The sequence below is a fragment of the Papio anubis genome, chromosome 2 (assembly GCF_008728515.1).
Source record: "Papio anubis isolate 15944 chromosome 2, Panubis1.0, whole genome shotgun sequence".
Taxonomy (NCBI): Eukaryota; Metazoa; Chordata; class Mammalia; order Primates; family Cercopithecidae; genus Papio; species Papio anubis.
In genome coordinates, this window is record NC_044977.1 from 134,962,784 (window position 1) to 134,983,767 (window position 20,984).

Consider the following 20,984-nt stretch of genomic DNA (forward strand, 5'->3'; position numbering starts at 1 on the left):
TGGTATGAGCCAACTGGGCCTGTAATTGTTGAAGATTCAGGCACTTAGGTCACCTTAGAAAATGTCATGTACAAGATACAAATTAACTAATATAACTAAAATCTGAGACATGAATGAGCACAGACAAGCTGAGATGAGGACGCTGTAGCTCCAGAAAGACAGAGAAAATAAGGAACCCCAAACGCTTCCAGTTCCTCACTTCAGTCCCTCTTGAGACCTGGCTGCCCTACTTGCCATTTGGAATTCATGCCCAATCTTCCTCTACTATTTTCCCTTTTCTCCCTTAAGCTCCCTATTCCTTGCAACCAGAACTTTCCATTCTATTATGTCTGCATTTGGCTTTTCAGATCCAAATACAAAACTACAGATGTAAATGTAAATATATAAAATACATAAAAATATATATATTATCTTAGACTCACATATATTTGAGTATATAACATAGATATATATGTCTTAGACATAGTTATTTCCTTTGGTTATTGCCTTAGTTATTGCCATTGGTATCCAGGAAATTCTAAGCTTCATGTCTTTTGCAAAGTTGATCCTTATAAGTCATTTTATGTATCTCACTCACTGATTTTAAAATGCTGAACTGACTAAGTTGAGGACAGAACTCCATAGCATGTAATATCACATTGGTTGATACTGTTCTATTATTCAGCACATTTCAGGTACAACTCTTAATCTGATCATTAAATTATCCAATTATCTTTGTTACCAGCCTATATTTATTTTATATTGTCTTCAGGAATATTATGACAGACTTTGTCAAATGTTTTCATAAAGTCCATATATTCTATGCCTAATATGGTTCCTGGATCTAGTAATCCTACATAAAATGAAATGGCAAAGCCTACAGGCTTGCTCTCAGTGAACATAAAATTGGCCCAACGGTTATTGTTTTGTCTAATATATCCTCACAAACCACCTTTTCATAATATATTCTAAATCTTGTCTGTGATTGAAATTAAGCTAATTGGTTGTAATTTATGGGCACTGTATACATGAAATGGCATTTGTTCATTATCCTATTACTCTCTACACATCTTCAAACATAACCAAGAGTGGCTTTGCAATCCTATTCAAAGACACTATCGGCCCTCAGAAATATAATCCATCCATGTCAATAAACCTGAACTAATTAGGAACAGATGGATATTTTCTCAAAATTTTTGTCCATCTTGTATTTTGGTTTCTTCTTCTCAATTTGAAAATTGTTGCTTACTGTAAGTCACTTTCATCATTAATCCTTGCCTATTAATTGCAGTTCTTGCCCTGTTCCTGACAAAGTATCCTATCTTTATTCTAAAGAAAACTCTTGATGGGTGGAGTAGATTTGCAGACTGAAGAACGAAATAGAAATGCTATAAACTTTACATTGTGAAAGCTATTAGAATGTTATTTCATCATAGCAGTCAAGGGAGAAAAGGCTGAAATGTATTTTATGTGAAGCAATACATTTTAGAGAATAGGTTTTCTAGAAGTTCAGCAAGGAAAGAGAAAACATGATATTCATTACGATGCAGAAAACAAGACAATGTGATTTTAAAATAATAGGTCCACAAGAGTCGTCTTCTGACTTTACCTGAATCATTACGTGAGCAATGTTAAATAAGCATATTGCATAAAATTTTTCAACGCTATTAAATTGTAAATAACATTCTGTAAGCAAAACTGCTATAGAAAAAAAGGTAATAACCCTTTCAAATTATTAGTGTCTATATGAGCTAATTACTTAGGGCATTTTTGTGAAACTTGAGAAGATATGAAATACTGTAATTATGTTCCCAAATGAAGTAAGTTATCTGCTTTTTGTGAAATACAATTTGTGCTTCATTCTTATAACTTGGTGTTATATCTATATCATCCTCTCATTTTGAAAGTAAAATAATGACATGCTGTCATTCTTGACAAAAGGCCTATCATTAACAGGATGTTTTGGTGTTCTACAAGATGCACTTCGGAGGAGACAGTAACAAATGCAGTATATTAAACAAACGTAGAACCATTTGAAAATAAATTATGAAACAAACTTCTCAAATGTAGTGTTCATACTTCTAAAATTACAGTTATTTAATATGAAAATAATGGACATTTTTTTAAAAGGTTAAATTAGGCTTCAGATCCTTTTCAGAGCTCCTGTCTGTGCTTGAACTAGAAAAACTACTTAGTACCTTCCTGCTGCCCAATTGTGGCATTCTCTATTTCAAAATCGTGCCTCCTGGCCAAGCATGGTAGCTTACACCTGTAATCCCAGTGCTTTGGGAGGCCGAGGTGGGTGGATTGCTTGAGCCCAGGATGAACCTGGGCAACATGGTGAGACCTTATTTCTACAAAAACTTTTTAAAAAATTAGCCAGGCGTGGTGGTGTGTGCCTGTAGTCCCTGCTATTTGGGAGGCTGAGGTGGGAGGACTGCTTGAGCCCAGGAGGCAGAGGCTGCAGTGAGCTGAGATGGTGCCACTGTACTCCAGCCTGGACAACACAGAAAGATCTTGTTCCAAATAAATAAACAAAATTGTGCCTCCTTCTCCCACCTATATGATGCTTTTTGTGCTCAGACAAGGAGGAAATAAACTATTTGTTGTAGATAAGAGTGATAGCAGTATGAAATATTAATCCTTCTAAGAGGTTTTCCATTCAATAAGATGCCTTTACTCAAAACAGTAAGTGTTTAGTAAATTTCATTCAGATTAGGAGAAAGTTTTTGAGATAGGGCAATAGATACTTCAAGCTCATTAGTCACACAGACCACCTGACTACTTCATAAAGCCATTAGGACCCTTCCTCATCATTAAGTTAGCCTGCTTATTTATTAATTTAAAAATCAATTTAGTAAAGGGCACTTACAAAAAAAAAACCCTATAGCTTTATTACAATTAGTAGTAAAAGACTCAGTGCTTTTCCCCTAAGGTTGGGAAATGGCAAGGATATCCACCCTCACTACACTTATTCAATATAGTGCTAGAATATCTAGCCCAGAGCAATAATGCAAGAAGGGGAAATAAAAGGCATACATATCAGAAGGAAAAAAATAAAACTCTCCCTAATTGAGATGGCATAATTACCTACATAGAAAATCCCAAGAAATCGACAATAAAACTAGAATTAGTAAGTTCAGCAAGGTTGCATGTTTCAAGATACAAAGAAAACCATCAATTGCATTTCTATACATACCCAGTGAGCACCTGGACACTGAAATTAAAAATACAATACATATATATATATTTATAATTGCTCCAAAAAATTAAATACTCAGATGTAGATATAACAAAATATGTACAAGACTTGTATGCTGAAACCTACAAAACACTGATGAAATATATTGAAGATCTAAATAAATGGAGATCTAAATTTATGGTTTGGAAGACTCAAAATAGTAAAGATATCAATTTTCCCTAAATTGGTATAATCCAATTTCGATCAAAATCTCAGCAAGATATTTTATATGTAGAAAGAGTTATTCTCAAATTTGTACGTAAAGCCAAAGGAATTAGAATAGCTAAAATAATGCTGAAAAAGAAGAATAAAGTGGGGGAATCACTACCTGATTTCCAGACATACTGTATTGCTATAGTAATCAAGATTGTATGGTATTGGCAGAAGTAAGGACACATAGATCAATGGAACAGAACAGAAAACGACTTCCATAAATATGCCAAACTGATTTTTGACAAAGGTACAAAAGCAGTTCAATGAAAGAAAGATAGCTTTTTCAACAAATGGTGCTGGTACAACTGGATATCCATACATTTTGTTTTAAAAAAATGAACCTCAACCTAAACCTCACATATTCTACAAGTAGGGACAAAAATATAAAATATAAAAGTAGAAAAAATTAGAAGAAATCTTTTTAGGAAAATTAATAGGAGAAAATCTTCAGGATCTAAACTGGAAAAGACCTCTTATATTTAATACCAATAGCATGATTCATAAATGGAAAATCTGATAACCTCAATTTCAACAAATTTAAAAACTTCTGATCTGTAAAAGACCTTGCAAAGAGGATAAAAAGACAAGCTACAGACCAGGAGAAAATATTTGAAAACCACATATCTTACTAGTACCTAGATCACATAAAGAATTTCCAAAATTCGGCTGGGGGCGGTGGCTCACGCCTGTAATCCCAGCACTTTGGGAGGCCGAGACGGGCGGATCACGAGGTCAGGAGATCGAGACCATCAGGGCTAACACGGTGAAACCCCATCTCTACTAAAAATACAAAAAACTAGCCAGGTGCGGTGGCGGGCGCCTGTAGTCCCAGCAACACGGGACGCTGAGGCAGGAGAATGGCGCTAACCTGGGAGGCAGAGCTTGCAGTGAGCCGAGACTGCGCCACTGCACTCCAGCCTGGGCGACAGAGCGAGACTCCGTCTCAAAAAAAAAAAAAAAAAAAATTTTTCCAAAACTCAGAAAAAAAAAGTCTAATTAGAAAATGAGCAAAAAGACTTGAAGAGACCTTTCACATAAGAGGATATTCAGATGCCAAATAGGCACATGAGAAGATATTCAACATCATTTCATTAGCCATTAGGAAAATGCAAATTAAAACCACAATGAGATATCACTCATTACACATCACTGACAACATCAAATGCTGGTAAGATGTGGAGAAACTGGATCACTCACATACTGCAGGTAAAAAATGTAAAATGGTATACCCACTCTGGAAAACAGTTTAGTAGTGTCTTTAAAAACAATAAACCTGTAGTTACTATATAACATAGCAATTGAACTCTTGGCCATTTATCCCAGGAAAATGAAAACATATGTTCATATAAACGAATGTTTACAGCAGCTTTATATGTAAAGCGCTAAAAACTGGAAAAAAACCTAGATGCCCTTCAATAGATAGGTAAATAGTTAAACAAACTGGTACATTCATACCATGGAATATTACTCAGCAATAAAAAGGAATAAACTATTGATACACACAACCTAATGAAGCTCCAGAAAATTACAGATTGAAAAAAGCTAATCCCAAAAGATTATACACTACATGGTTCCATTTATATAACATTCTTGACATAAAATTATTAGAGACCAGACCAATGGTTGCCAGGGCCATGGACTGGGAGTAAGGAAGAGATTGGGGAAGTTAAGGTGAATGTGGTGATAAAAGGACAACATGAGGAATCCTTGTTGTGATGAAAGTGTTCTGTATCTTGATTGTATCAGTTTATCAATTGTCAATATCCCGGTTATGACACTGTACTTCAGTTTTGCCAGATGTTTCCACTGCAGGAAGCTAGATGATGAATACGTGGAATTTCTTGGTGTTATTTCTTACCCTGCATGTGAATCTACAACTATTTCAAAATAAGAAGTTTAATTTTAAAATAACAAAAATAGAAAAAAATTATTCTGGGACTAAACTACCAGAGATTCATCCATAAAGACATGTTATTGAACAACATCAGAAATGTTGGCTTTATACTATATAAATTATAAATGATATGCCTATGTCTATCTATATATACTTCCAAAGTATACTTCCTCCAATACCTATTTTTCCACTGGGAATCCTCACCTTAGTAAACTTGATGACCTTCTATGGTCAGTTGGCAAAAGTATTTTTGAGTGCAAATTGACAAATTCAGATTTTTGAAGATACATAATAATATTTTGCAGAAAATGTTTTTTCTAATGAACTACCTTGGGTCACAATATTAAGTGAATAGTCTCTCCAAAAATTATACAGCTTCCTATTCCCTTTGTCATAAGGTTTTAATAAAACTACAATTGCTTAAAAACACATAACACATAAACGTACACACACACACACACACACACACACACACACACACACATATATCACAACTTTCCCAGGATGCTAGGTCTAACATTTGTATGACCATTCTTTTTCCTTTTCTTCCACTTCAACTCAACACAAAATCTGAACCTTGCCACAGTGGCCCAAAATAACCTGGAAATTAAGTTTATTTTTTCTGGCAATGACAATCTGTGCTTGGAAATATAACACTGTTATTCGGAATAAATTTCAAAGTTCCAAAGTACTAAAATTACTTTACTGAAACAGGACAAAATGAGCTGTTACTGCTGGGGAAAGGGATTGTTATCCCTGAAAGAACACTGCGCTCTCTAGCCCTTGTATCACTACTTCTGTTTTGCAAAATAAACAACTCTGGTCTCTTTTTTTTTACTTTTGTGCCCTGTGGCAATAAAGATTTCCTGAAGCTAAAATCCTATTACAAGTGTTCATTCTGTCACCATTTTAAAAAAACAAAAGATCAGTTTTCGCTTCTTGCAAACTAACTGATTTTTCCACTAGTTTGTTGCTGTTGTTTTGATTTCCACATATGTCCCCTAGCAAAAACAGCAAAAGGAAAATTATTCATTGCTCTTTTCTAAAAAGAGGAGTCCATATGTCTCTAAAGTGGATTGACATTCATGAGGAGAAGAGATATACAATTATAGCATGACTTTACTGATCTATAAGTGTTGCTTTAGTCTTAAATTGTGGCAATAAAATCCTAAACCCAGAACAGTACTATCATTTCAAGTGTATTCTGCTTTCAGAATACTTAATGAAAATGCTAGTAAGTCTGCTGGTTATCTGAGGTCAGAGACAGGTAGGAGTCAGCTCAGCCTGGAGAGAGAACAGATTTAGAGATACGATCTAAATACAGCCGGGCGCCGTGGCTCACGTCTGCAATCCCAGCACTTTGGGAGGCCAAGGCGGGCGGATCACAAGGTGAGGAGATGGAAACCATCTTGGCTAACACGGTGAAACCCCGTCTCTACCAAAAATACAAAAAAATTAGCCGGGCGTGGTGACGGGCACCTGTAGTCCCAGCTACTCGGGAGGTTGAGGCAGGAGAATGGCGTGAACCCAGGAGGCTGAGCTTTCAGTGAGCCGAGATCGCGCCACTGCACTCCAGCCTGGGCAACAGAGCAGGACTCCAAAAAAAAAAAAAAAAAAAAAAAAAAAAAAGAAAAGAAAAGAAAAAGAAAAAGGTAAGAAAAGAAAAGAAAAGAGATATGACCTAAATACATACAGAAGTAACCTGCAGAGTGCAGCAGTAGAAAAACGAGCCAAATGTGATTTTGCTCTCTAGCCCATGGGCCGCTTTTACATTTTCTGCCACTGAAGAAGATGCAAGTCTGACAAGTATACTATGCTCAGTCAGGAACTGTGATAAAAAAGGAAAAAGACCCGAACATGAGAGTCCAAGATTATCTTATTCCTTCTTCCCTAAAATTCCCTGAGGAGATGCCACCAGGGGAAAACGGTTTAACAATCTTAGCCTTCTAATCAGGCAACAGATTCTCTAACTGTAGCTTTTTATCATCACGGTTCTTCTCTACACTTTTTCTTTGCTAGCCATCTCCCCCATCACCTTTACATTTTTTGCAACTCTCCTTTTTCTACTACTCATTTTGGTATTAATAGTACAGTGTGGCATAGTCATTTTCAAATTCTAATTTACCAGCCATCTATTTCCATATCACATAGCAAAAATACATAAAGAAAAAAATAGGAAAGGCTCTCACCCTCTCGTCCCTGATTTCTACACTCACCTTCCTTGCCTATACGCTGGAAAAAAAAGGAAACAGCAGGGACTTCTCTAGAAAGAGAAGCCAGCATAAAAAGTTAACAGAACAAGAAAGAAAAAAAAAAAAAAAGCCTTTGAAAGACCTGTCACTGCACACTGATCCACCCATCTCAAGTCCTTTTTTCTTCAGTAAAGAAAGAGAGCCATTTCCAAGTCATTATGAAAAAAAAGTCTTTGTTTTCTTCACGTTGAAGTGAAATGGATCTAATCTAAACGGCTCCTGTTACCACTATAAGCTATAAATCTAATCAGCGGTCCCCAACTTTTTTGGCACCAGAGACTGGTTTTGTGGAAGATAATTTTTCCATGGATTCGGGGGATGGGGATGATTTTGGAATGAAATTGTTTCACCTCGGATCATCAGGAATTAGTTAGATTCTCATAAGGAGCACACAACCTAGAACCCTCGCATGTGCAGTTCCTGCTCCTATAAGAATCTAATGCTGCTGCTGATCTGACAGAAGGCAGAGCTCAGGCGGTAATGCTCACTGGCTTGCCACTCACCTCAGGCTATGCTGCCCAGTTCCTAACAGGCTATGGACTGGTACTAGTCAGTGGCCAGAGGTTTGGGGACCCCGATCTATCTCTCTAATATTATTCTGTATAGAATAATACACGCAAGTTGACTAAATAGATACACTGCCCAGTCATTAGGAAATTAAGTTAAATTACAGACAATCTAGGTAAATCAAATATAGGTAAGAAGTTATGTAACACATTTATTCTAAAAGACAGTGCTTTCATAGGCTTTGGGATGTATATACATATTCTGACTGCTTTAAAATCAAGCACCCCAAACAGGGACTGGCACATAAGAGGCATAATAAATACTTGTTGTATAAATGCATCTAACTTAGGTCTGAAAAAGTGCAAAGCTGCACTTTACATGACCAAGTCTAAGACTAGCACACTTGTTCAGGACCTTAAGCAGCTGAGCCTCTCCTGGTGTCCTCACTTCTCTGCACTGCCTGGATGGCTGCCTGCTATTCTTGCTTTAGACTCTAAATGCAGATTTATGAAATGATTGGTTTTAGTATGTTTTAAACAATTTACTTGTAAAGTATTTCAAACATGAGAGAAAACACTCTATAACTCTCACAAAAACCTTATCAAAATAAACACATATTTTATGTTCTCAAAACACTGAAGTTGTTAAACATTCTCTAACTTGGCCAGCTTTTCTCACCAGAAAGCTTCTGTTCCTTTGCCCTAGGATGCCTTACCTGCTGCCTGTGGAAATACTAGGCCTTCAAGAGGCAACTCCAGTTTCATCTACAGCATAAAGCTTCCCCTCTGGCCATCCCACCATGCAGGGATTCCTCTTTCCACTTTCTTCATTCTCATAGCAGATACTATCTTACATGGCACTAAATCATACGCTGTCTTGTAGAGCTTTTTTTTTTTCATGTCATTATACATCCTCTGCCTGAGAGGTGATTAGGGTCTGAAGTGCAGCTATTGTTTCTTGTAGATTTTGTTTGTTTTGCTTTGTTTCTTTTAATTTCCATCACACCTAGGCTAGTACAAGAAAGGAACTTAGTTCAGGGCAAGAGGAAGGATATTTCATGTCTTCAAATATATACAAGCACTATTTCTCAGGTGAGCACAAGTATAGCTGAACTCTATGCTTACTCTTTTACACCTAACTTAAAAGGTGAAGATAATTGAATGTAATGATTTAAAAGGTCTTTTATGGTAAATGGACTTCTCTTCCTGTTCCTGAGAGGTTACAGTTTACATAAACCTGAAGGGCAGGCAGCAACAGTAAGCATCACGTTAAATCAATGGCATGATTAATGTTAACAGGCAGCCCAAGGGAACCTGCACAATGGACAAAAGCATATCTGAGAGCTGACTGCAAATTTTAATCAAAATGTAACAGATTGGTTGTTAATTAACAGTTAACTGTAGATTTACTGAAAAACCTGAAAGATTAATGATAGTTAAAGTTTGAGGTTATAACTCACAATTTAAGTCAATCTTTTTCAAAAAAAGATTTTTTTAAAATTATACTATTAACAATGTATGGATTGCAAGCTAAATATGGGAAAAATGCCCTGTCCTGAGTACAGATATGAACTAAAAGGGAAGAGAATAGCACAAAAACTAAAGAACTGAGTGTTAATTAGATTAAATGAGTTGATATATTGTTGAATTTTGAACAACATAGACATTAGGGGTACCAACCTCCCGTCCACATAGTTGAAAATCCAAGAACAACTTCTGACTCCCCAAAAACTTAACTACTAATAGCCTACTGTTGACAGGAAGACTTGCTGATAATATAAACATTCAATTAATGCATATTTGATAAAGTAAGCTAAAGAAAAGAAAATGTTATTAAGAAAATCATCATAAGGAACAGAAAACAGGCCGGGCCCGGTGGCTCAAGCCTGTAATCCCAGCACTTTGGGAGGCCGAGACGGGCAGATCACGAGGTCAGGAGATCGAGACCATCCTGGCTAACACGGTGAAACCCTGCCTCTACTAAAAAAGAAAAACACAAAAAACTAGCCGGGCGAGGTGGCGGGCGCCTGTAGTCCCAGCTACTCAGGAGGCTGAGGTCGGAGAATGGCGTGAACCCGGGAGGCGGAGCTTGCAGTGAGCTGAGATCGGCCACTGCACTCCAGCCTGGGCGACAGAGTGAGACTCTGTCTCAAAAAAAAAAAAAAACGAAACAGAAAATATACTTAATCTTCATTAAGTGGAAGTGGATCATCAAAAATGTCTTCATTCTCATGTTTACATTGAGTAGGCTGAGGAGGAAGAGGAAGAGGAGGGGTTGGTGTTGCCCTCTCAGGGATGACACAGGTGGAGAAAGTGGAAGGGGAGGCAGAAAAGACAGGCGCGCTTGGAGTAACTTTGAGGAAATATGTCATAACTTCTGTCGAACTTTTTGCTTTTTCATTTCTCTGAAAATGTTTCCATATCATGCCAATCCTTCTTCCAATGTTTGCTTTAGTTTCAGTGCCCATATCATAGAAAGGTTCATATTAAAAAAGAAGTGAGAAGCAGTCTTGAATAACTGAAACCCTTCTGCCATATTATCTAGCATCAATTTGTTTTCTGGCGCTGCCTCTACTATGTCTTCTTTCTCATTATCTGCACTGATTCAGGAAAAAAAAAAAAATCATCTCCAAGTTGTCTTCTGCTAATTCCTCTTGTGTGGTGTCTATTAGCTCCTGAATTTTTCCAAGATTAGTATCTTGAAACCGTTCCTTCACCCTCTAACCTTTTTTGCCATATCCACAATCTCTTTTATAATTTCCTTTATTGGCTCCATTGTAAATCCTTTGAAGTCATGCACAACATCTGGTCAGTTTGATCTAGAACGAATTTCTTGTTCCAGGCTTGACGACTTTCATGGCTTTTTCTATAATGGTGTCATCTTCAATGGTGTAATCTTTCAAGACTTTGGTAATGTTCTATCAGGGTTCTCTTCCATGGCATTGACAGTCCTTTCCATAGAGTACTGTTGAAGTACTTCCTAACTTCAGGGACAAAGCATTGATGGAATCAGTCTACAAAAAGTTATCTCCTTGTCCAAGCCTTTGTGTTGCACAACCAAAAGACTAACACCTGATGTTTATTTTTTCCCATCAAGGCTGGAGATTAGCAGTTTTATAGATAATGGAAGTCCTGATCATAAACCTGACTACACTTGCACAAAACAATAGAGTTGGCTATCCCTTCCTTCCTTAAATCCTGGTGCTCACTTCTCTTCCTTACTAATGTATTTTGTGTCATTTTTTTCCAGAATAGGGCACTTTCATTTGCATTAAAAACCTGTTTAGAAGATTGATGTGAGTAATAACTCCATCTTCTGTGTGGCATGGCCATCCTCATTTCCATTAAACTCTTTCTCTACTGCAATGCCATGGTCTCAGTGGCTTGATTTCATCTGTTTGGGAGGCAGGAAGAATCCATCAGGCTATTATAAATTTGGGGGTCTGTCTGGGATCTGCTTTTGTGGGTGCCTGCCTGCAGTTTGTCAGCCCCCAACAGTATGGCAGAATTGGAGGTGAGCTCTGGCAGCTGCTTATTTCTCTGGAACTGAAGGCCATGTTTGGTGTTGTCCTTGCTCAGTGAGGCCCTGTTGACCCATAGTGCTTGGGCCTAATTGCAGTGGAGAAAGACATCCTTCCTAGAAAGACATCTTTAAACTGGTCTGCTGAGTATTCTAAGCACAGCCAGAACCTTCTTCCTTCTCCCAACTGGTTTGGCTCCATTGGGGTTCTTGGTTCTGCTCCTTTAAGGGTCTCAGTTTGGCTCCTTTGGGGGCATTAGCTGGCTCTCCCAAAATAGTAGGAAGAGTCTCAGTTTGGGGAGATGTCTCCCCAGTTAGAGAGTAAGAGGTTAGTTCAGAAGAATTACTTCCGGAAATTTTTGGTTAGGAACCCTGGTTTGGAAGGCCTTTTTGTTTGTCTTTATCTCATTGTGTGTATTTGTATATATGGAGAGAATTCCCTGAAAGAATTGCTGATGAAAGTCCAGGAGGCTCTACTAGTTTGTCTGGTTGGTCACATTCTGTAAGCCATGAAGAAAGTTCAACAGGTCTAATTCAGGGTGACTATCCACTCTTCCATGTTGCTCAAAGATCACCCATTGAATCTCCTGGTTGGAGAACATCCCACCGCACTTTGAGTGGATCAAAGACAACACGGGCCAACAGAGGCAATTTTAAGCCTTGCCAGGTCAACATTTGGATGCTATGCGGGGTGACTGGTGTCTCTGTTTTGTCATGTGTATTTTCCTCTGCCTAGAATAAAAAAAAGTCATTTCGGTTCCCCCATGTAGCTTGGCTACATCTTGCAAAACAAGAGGTTTTTGACTATGATTCTATGAAACAGAAAGAGATGATTTTATTTTGTAATGCAGCATGGCCCCCACAGCTATGGTACAGCAAGCAGGGTCACCAAAGCTGCTGAGAGAAAAGGAACCTGGAAAGCTGGCATGCCAGCAAAAGGGTAAGAATTTCTTATCAGTCAGGCTTCTGACCTCTCTCTGTGCAAACTGTTTTGATTCAATGGTAAAAATCACTGTCTCCTTTGCAAAGTCTGATTAATGGGAAAAAGATTTGGGTGATTAGTCTGAGGTTGTAGCAAATCTGGTGTACTTTGTGCTATGAGCGTTCATATTGTTTCATTCCTTTCCTCTCAGTTTTTATCTTTATGTGTCTTCTGTCATGGAGAGGGGCACAGTAGGATATAACAAGGGCCTAGGATCCCTATAAGCCCAATGCTCAAGTTGGCCCTGTGGGCTGGTCAGTTACAAACTTTGCTGCAGGTCCCTGAAATAAAATCTGGACAAGGTTTCCCTCTCATCTTGTTTTACGTCCTTGGGAGCTTGACTTTGTGACTATGTGGAGGTACACTCTCAGTCTCCACCATCCAAAGGGCAGGAATTTTTTGGTTCATGTCAGTACGAGAGGACCAGGTATCCGAGATAAGTCAGCACACTCTTCATCCCAAATGTGTCATACCATTGGGTGAGTCTTGTCTTAAAAGATCGCAGTTCTATGGGGCTCTTGTCATCTTTTGTTATCTTAAGCCATTACTGAGAGTGAATTCTTGGGGATGATGAAGATGTCTCATCTATCCCCTCTCTAAGAATACTTCTTGCTTATATGATAAAATCCTGGAACATTAACATCTAGGCTTGTAAAAGACTCAGATTAAGTCACTACTGAAACTGAGTATACCATTTAAAAAAAAAAAAAATTTTAGAAATCTTTTATTCTCCACAATTAAAGATTTTAAAAAGGATGAATAATGTCATAACTAGCTTCAGAAAATTATCTCGAGCAGTTACAATCCTTTACAAGCTTGAAAATGATGCCCCACACTCCTTCCTGGAAGAGCAATGACAGCTGCCCCATGCTGTAGCTCAGTAGCTAAGACTTTACCTTTTTATAGTGGCAGTCTGGGTTCAATTGCTGGCTTTGAGAATGAGTCATTTCTGGTTGGATACTTGTGGGACTTTTGCCATTTATTGATTTTTTTCTTCTCCATGGACAGCTTCTGATTTCCTGTCTTGAATTTTCTTTTCTCTGAGCTACCTCAGGGGCTATTCTAGATATTGTAAAAATGCTTGCCATCTCTTTTGGAGACATCTCATGCATCCATGGATAAGTCATAATCTTAGCTAAGACACTGGTTTCACTTAGGAGAAGACCTCTGAGGGGAAAAAAAAAGCTTAAAAGCCAGAGGATGTTTGTCCTGGCTAGAGTATAGTAACAAAAGATTTAAAAGGATTTCTTTAATGAAGCTCTGTGGTTAAAAGTTGGCTTAATTAAAAGTTGATACCTACACCATACATATATTTTAAAGGTCTTTATGCTTTTTCTCTTCTTGGATCTTGTTTTTTTGAGAAAAAGTTTTTTTCTTTTTGGTTGGCTGAATTGTTTCTCCATTTACTTCTTTTTGCCAGCATGGGATTCCTTAGGAAAAACAGAGGAGGTACCACAGTCCCCATTTGGGGAAAAACCTGTTTTCCTCATGGAACCCACGAAATTGTAAGTAGACAAATCCTTCTCAAAATGTATGACTCTGCTCTGTTTTGCATTACATTATCCGACCTTTTTAACTTTTGAAGGTATCAGAAATTACTTTGCTTTGGCTGGGTTTGGTGGCTTATGCCTATAAAACTAGCACTTTGGGAGGCCAAGGCAGGTGAGTTCATCCTGGGGAGTCCAGAGTTTCAAGGGCCAGTCTTGAACATGAGTGAAGCCCATCTACTAAAATCCCCAAAAATCAGCCAGGCATGGTAGCTGCGCCTGTAATCCCAGCCACTCGGAGGCTGGGGTAGAATTGTGAACCCAGGGGAAGTGAGGGGTTGCAGTGGAGTTAGGGTCCTGCACTCAGCCTCAGTGACAGGAGTGGGGTCCATCCTCAAAAGAATAAAATCAAATAAAATCAAAACTGGGAGACAAGAGCAAATGAGGGCTTAAGGAAGGAAGGAAGGAAGGAAGGAAGGAAGGAAGGAAGGAAGGAAGGAAGGGAGGAAGAGAGGGAGGGAGGGAGGGAGGGAGGAATCGCTTTATGAGAGAGGCTTTATGAGAGAACTTTTAGCCTTGGTGTGTAATAGCTAGGTAAGAGATGGCTTTTACCTAGCTTAGGGATGGCTAATGGCAGACACTTACAATTGAGTTACTACAGGGTGATACTCAGTTCTTTGCACACTGAATAAGACAACCATGTTCTTGGGCACCTGGAAAGTATGGATTGGGGAATGAACTGATTACAGATTAAGCTGATTGGCTTTGGGTTGCCCACTAGCCTCAGCGAAAATGTCCTTGCAATGAGATACATCACAAAATCACTATCTCGTCGTATAGTGTTTCTCTTTTGGGGGACCCAGGATTAGGCATAAAAATGGAGCCCTTGATTTTTGGGGATCTGTTCTACCTTCCAGCTCTGCCTACCAGGCCGTGGAAGCTGTACGCTTTCTTGGCCCTGTTCCTTGAAGGGCTCCACCCTGAAGCCACAAATCCAATTTAGAAATTTACATCTTTAAGAAAACCCCCACTGGTAAGGGTGCCTGCCTGTGTGTATTAGAAACTCTTATCGTACAATGTTTTGGCTTAATGTCTCAGCTCTGTGCTTTTAAAATATAAGTTCTCTATCCTGTTTCACCTAGGAGCTGTCCCTTTAGAAACGCAAGTTTAGAGTTGCCTAGCTGACAATTGTTTAGGGCAGGGAATAGGTAATCAATAAACTGATAGTCTAAAAGAGGAAATAGAAACTTAAAAACTGGCAAACAAAAAATTCTTACAACTACCAGATCCATTTCCTTCCATGTAATTACATGTGTTGTGTGTGGGATGTTTATATAAAAGAGCTCTAATTAACTGGTTTAGGGAAGAACGAGCCTTAAAATAAAATATTTTGTCAGAAAAATAGAAAATTTAATGCCTTTTAGTGTAGATGACTTTAGAAATCTTTGTTAAATATAGTTTTAAAAATTATTGGTAAAATAAAAACATCTTCAAAATTTAGACATTTGGTCTAAAGTAGACAGACTGAATACTGTCTTTGCTATATGTTTTAAGGTTATAAACTACTTCTAGATATTTTTGAAAACTGACTTATCTATTCTTCAGCCATTAGATTCTAGGTAAGATCTGGGGACATATGGAATTAGCCCTGTCCTCTGACTAGGCTAGGAAGAGTCAGACACTGTCTGAAGCTCTGTCCTTGTCCTAGGCTCTGTAATCCGATACATGGTTAAAATTACTTACTTACCAGGTTCCTAACCAGAAATAAAAGTCACTAAAAGTTAACATAGTAACATTGAGACTACTAGAGAAAGTTTATATACAAGTTATACAAAGAAAGTAGAACGTGTTTTTGGCTTGGAAACATGACTTTTGTTCAAAGGCAAGTAATAATGTTGAGTTTAGAGATTTTTGAGGATTGTCCCAAAAAGATATGACAATACTGAAGGTTTAAGCAAGTTACAAAAGATTTATATAAGATTGATCTTGTAAAGGAAGCTCTGTGGGTGTGAGCAATGTAGCCAAAAGTTGAAGGGGATTATTTAGTGTTTCTATAAATTAAAACATTAAAATAAAAAGCACATTGTTACAAGGCCAGAATCTGTACTCATGTGTCAGAATAATGGTTTTCTTAGAACACTGATCTGCTCTTTAATAAATTATAAAAAGTTATGGGGGGTTTATGAAAACCTTACCTTATGGTCAAATTGATTAAGACTGTATAGATTTGTTTATAAGGTTTTATTTGAAAATTGGGCCTAACATTAATAGTACATCAATACAAAGGTAAAATTTGGTTTTCCTCTTTTGAACAAAGTTTTTTTGTAATACTGAGCCACAATGAAAGGTTTTTGCCTTTTAAGTAAACTGCAAAAAATAAATAAATAAATAAAAATAAAGGAAAAAGAGGGGAGAGAGACTCAGGCAGCCACATGCTATCTTTATTGGGTATGCTGTTTAGGTTTTTGCCTTTTGAAATTTTTGAGTTATCACTTCTGCTAAATGAATAACCAACGATACTATTTTGTAACAGTAAGTATTCTAAATCTTTGATATTTGACAAACCTTCCAAAATCAAAATTTCAAGTTCTAAATTAAGTCCTTTTGATTTCATTAACTTCTTCAATATTAGGTCCCCTGAAGTCTAAAAGAGACATCTGGCTTATCTGGCATGTTGAAATTATAGAGTGAGCACTGTCAAGTATGAATTGGTATTCTGCTTTCTTTGGGCTGTATTTATATGAAAGTGTTATTGGTATGTGTTCCAGAATTGTGCAAGATTCCTATAATTTCAATATGACTTAGTATATGTTATCAGTAATAATTGTTATACTAAATTGTATGCCACAAAAATAACCAAATTTCCTTGTTAATTGAGTCTTAAACCATAGCTGTTTTAAGCCTCTTGTCATCCAAAATTATTTTTACTTTGATCCTTCTCAAAAGGTGATTTTATAATCAGCTATGGGACTCTAACAGGGGCTCTTGAATGCACATTTCTGATATCTTTAAAGATTGTGCCATTAATATAGAGGGAAAAACTTCTAGGACTCTCAAGAAGAGCTGATGTGTTCATGAATATTAAACAGAACAGGAATTAACTGTATGGTCTGAACTAAGAGAATAATGAAATAATCTATGACTGTTTGAAATATTTCTGATCCTTTTTGTTTTTCAGGGTCAAAAAATACAACAACTTTCCTTTTGAGCTGTTTATACCTTTTAACAATTGAATGAAGCATATTTCTATCTGCAAACTTTGGAGGCTATTTCTTTCTCTCTACCTGATTTCTCCAGAATTTTGAAACTAATTGTATTCTTAGCATATGGCAACATAGTTTTTTGCATAAGTTCAGTAAGAATCTGCTTTTTGTTTTGCTTTCTTTTGCTTTCTGTAACAGGACACAACTGGAGACACTGATTATTTTACCAAGGCTTTGACTGGAAATGGCATGGTTTCAGGCTGCTTTGAGTAACTGAGGTTGACTTACAGAGCTGATAACAGCCCCTTGGAAATACTGGTCTCATATGTTGTCCTTTACAGGGCTCCTAACCTGTAGTAAATAAAGAATGTCACTTTCTGACAGACCCAGGAATCCCAAGTTATTGTGGGACCTCAAGAAGAGAGAAATTCACCCAATTCATACAGGTATCTGCAGGCACAGATGAATCCTTGGCCAGGCTAGAGACTCTTAAAAGGTCTAATCTGAGATTCCTTATGAAGTAAATTCCAGCAAAACCAATTATTTTTAGAAAAAGAATCTATGTGGCAAATAACTATTCTTTCTGCATTTTATGCAAATAAATAGGCCAAATATAATGGGACTGGAACTTATTCTGCAAATAAACTGGTCCTACTAAGATTTGTGTTTGGTAGAAATGGGGAACTGGAGAGAGAAAAATTGTTTCAGAAAAAAACTACAGTACAACTGTTATTAGATTCCAGCCTTGTCCACTATGTTTGAGTCTCTGCTAATGACCCCATATCTGATTGAGTCTTGGGGTCATTCACCTGTATCCCTTAAGGCTTCAGGTCAGTTCTACAAGGATTCCTGAAGTGAGGACTTTCTCTCCTTATGCTGGGGCTCATTATTTGTCTTATCATCCACCTGTTCACTTAAGTGCTGTATGAAAGTTGTGGATAAGAGCACCAATGTTTTGTTATGCAGACCTTGGGACCTCAAGCTGGCACACATGAATACATACCAACAATTACAAGACAGTTTCAATCCTCTTACCCTGAGGGCAATTCCTACTCCAAATCTGCCCCTATGAGCAGGAAGAAGTTACAGTGGCGGTCAGCCTTTTTCCATTTCCATAACCCACAGATTAAAAATAAGGTATGATGAAACCCAAAGGAGGGGGACTGAAACTGTCTTTGCAAAAATTGTAACAGTGAGAAAATTCTGACCTAACCAACTCAGTCTTGCCTTTAACCTCCAAACTGCTCTTGGTCATTTGATATGGTTTGGCTGTTCCCCACCCAAATCTCACCTTGAATTGTAGCTCCCACAATTCCCACATCATGAGTGGGACCTGGTGGGAGATAACTGAATCATGGGGGTGAACCTTTATCATGCTGTTCTCATGATAGTGAGTAAGTCTCACAAGATCTGATGGTTTTATAAAAAGGAGTTCCCCTGCACAAGTTCTCTGTTGCCTGTCGCCATGTAAGACATCCCTTGCTTTTCAGCCATGATCGTGAGGCCTCCCCAGCCATGTGGAACTGTGAGCCAATTAAACCTCTTTCCTTTATAAATTACCTAGTCTCAGGTGTGTCTTTATTAGCAGCATGAGAACAGACTAATACACAATTCCTGGGTGTGGGCCAATCTAACTTTGGGAGAACTTTATAGTTTAAATAATATCCCTTAAACTAAGCCATCTTTGTAAAACTTTAGCCAACAGGTTAAGAGAATTAGAGGGGTCTGCATTCTGCTAATATGTAGGTGTAAATGACTAGGAGCCATTATTCCAATGAATTTGCAACTTCCCTAATTACTCCTGTAATTAACATCACTATTGTAGAACCTACAACTGGCCTTTTGAGATGTTTCTTCAGGCTTTTGTATTTCTAATGACTGATGTCCCACTTGGACTCTCCGTCTTCACACTGGGACCATTTTCAACACCCCTATGACCGCATCCCCAATCAATCAGCAGCTCCCATACCCTAGCCCCAGTCCACCTGCCAAACTATCCTTGAAAATCCCTAGCCTGCTAATTTTTGGAGATTGATTTGATTACATGCCACAGTGGCCTCATATCAATTAGACTTTCTTTACTGCAAAAAAACAAAACAAACACAAAAGCAATAAAAAAGAAACCAAAAACCCCCTTTCTTCTTAATGATTTTCTTAATGACATCTGGGAACCTGTCTGCTGCCTCTTGGTCAGCAAAAGATGCTTCTCCTGTTATCCTGACTTTTTCTTTTTTAAGCCAAACCTCTTCCAAAAATTACCAAACCATCTTTTGCTGGCATTAAATTATCCAGCTTTAGATCTTTCACCTTTTTTTGTAAGTTGCCATATAATGATTTTTTTTTTTTTCCTCTGTGGCTTAAAATCCAAACTCCTTCCCAGGGCATCCAAGATCCTCTAACACCTGGCTGTATCCTAGATTTCCTACTCCATTTCCAGCCTCCCCATTTCCTCCAACCACTAACATCCCAGACTTTTCACCACTCTCTGCTCACTATGTGGAATGACTTTGTTTTTTCTTAAATCATATTAGAGTCTGCAGATATGCCTTTCTTATAGCAATTCTGCACCCACATAAAAACTGGATTTTCGTTATAAGGGGTTTTGCAAAAAGTACATGGTTTTTGCACCTGTTGGCATAGCTGTAGCTACAACATCATAAATTTCCTTTAGATATACATAATGGTCCTTACACTGGATTCACTTATCTTGAAATAGTGGGCAACCACAGCTGCACACCACATTCTACAGTACATATCAAACGATTCAACTTTTTCTTTGTAATGTCATGACTTTTCTCTGCTTCTTGAAAGTACTTCCAACATCAGGTAGTGGCATGCTAAATGTGTCCTTTGGTGTTACCCAAAGTTTGTGAAATTGCACTAAATATGATGAAAAATACAACAGAACTTCAAGATCACTTTTTCCTGAAGGGAAGAACTGCTCACATGGCCATGATTATCACACAGTGTTTTAAGGAGATAATCACAATTATTGGGCTCACTGCAAAAGCAACAGGAGGTAGCTATAAAATTATTACATTAGTATAGTATATACTACAGTTAATTTTATGTAGTTACAATTTAATACTTCATCATTATGTTTATTTACATCTCTTGACTGCAAATAGCACCATGTTGTCTGTTGTCTGTGTACATAAGTTTTGATAAATTTTACCCTTTTATAACAGATTTGTGCATATTTTATTGTAGTAAATGATAAAATAGACTAGTGTCTACATACATTTTATGCATTCATGACATGCCTTTTTCTTAATTTTTTCAATATTTCTAGGCTACTTGGTTCACCTGTGAGTTTTTTCAAACCATTACAAATCTTCAAAACATTTTCCAATATATTTATTTTAAAAACCCACATATAAGTGGACCCACACAATTTAATTCCATGTTGTTCAAGGGTCAACTGCATAAAAAGGGCTTAAAACAGTGCTTGGCACACAGTAAATACTGAGAATTAATGTTGGTGAAACCATAATAGAGGCTTAGAAATCCAGCTCCACTGAAACACACATGGACGTTTCTGATGCCTGCTTTTCACTAGGGCTCCACAACCACCTGGTCAAATACTGTGTTGGAATTAGATATATGTTTTCTTTCATAGTAACAAAATTATTTATACTGAATTGAATTCCACAATTCTGCTCATTATGATAATAATTATTCCCTCTCCCACTCCACCAATTCATTCA

General features: G+C 37.6%; 1 protein-coding gene across 6 annotated transcripts in view; it reads right to left on the reverse strand.

Annotated features, from left to right (window-relative positions):
• Positions 1 to 20,984, reverse strand: part of LEKR1 (leucine, glutamate and lysine rich 1) — a 226,432-nt gene that overhangs the window by 201,372 nt on the left and 4,076 nt on the right. The window contains exon 1 of one of the 6 annotated variants that reach the window (XM_031663629.1): positions 8,802 to 9,954. The exons of the other annotated variants lie outside the window; for them this stretch is intronic. The gene's annotated coding sequence lies outside the window, so the exon portion shown is untranslated. Of the gene's footprint in view, positions 1 to 8,801; positions 9,955 to 20,984 lie in introns of those variants that run through there. 6 annotated transcript variants of the gene reach the window in all.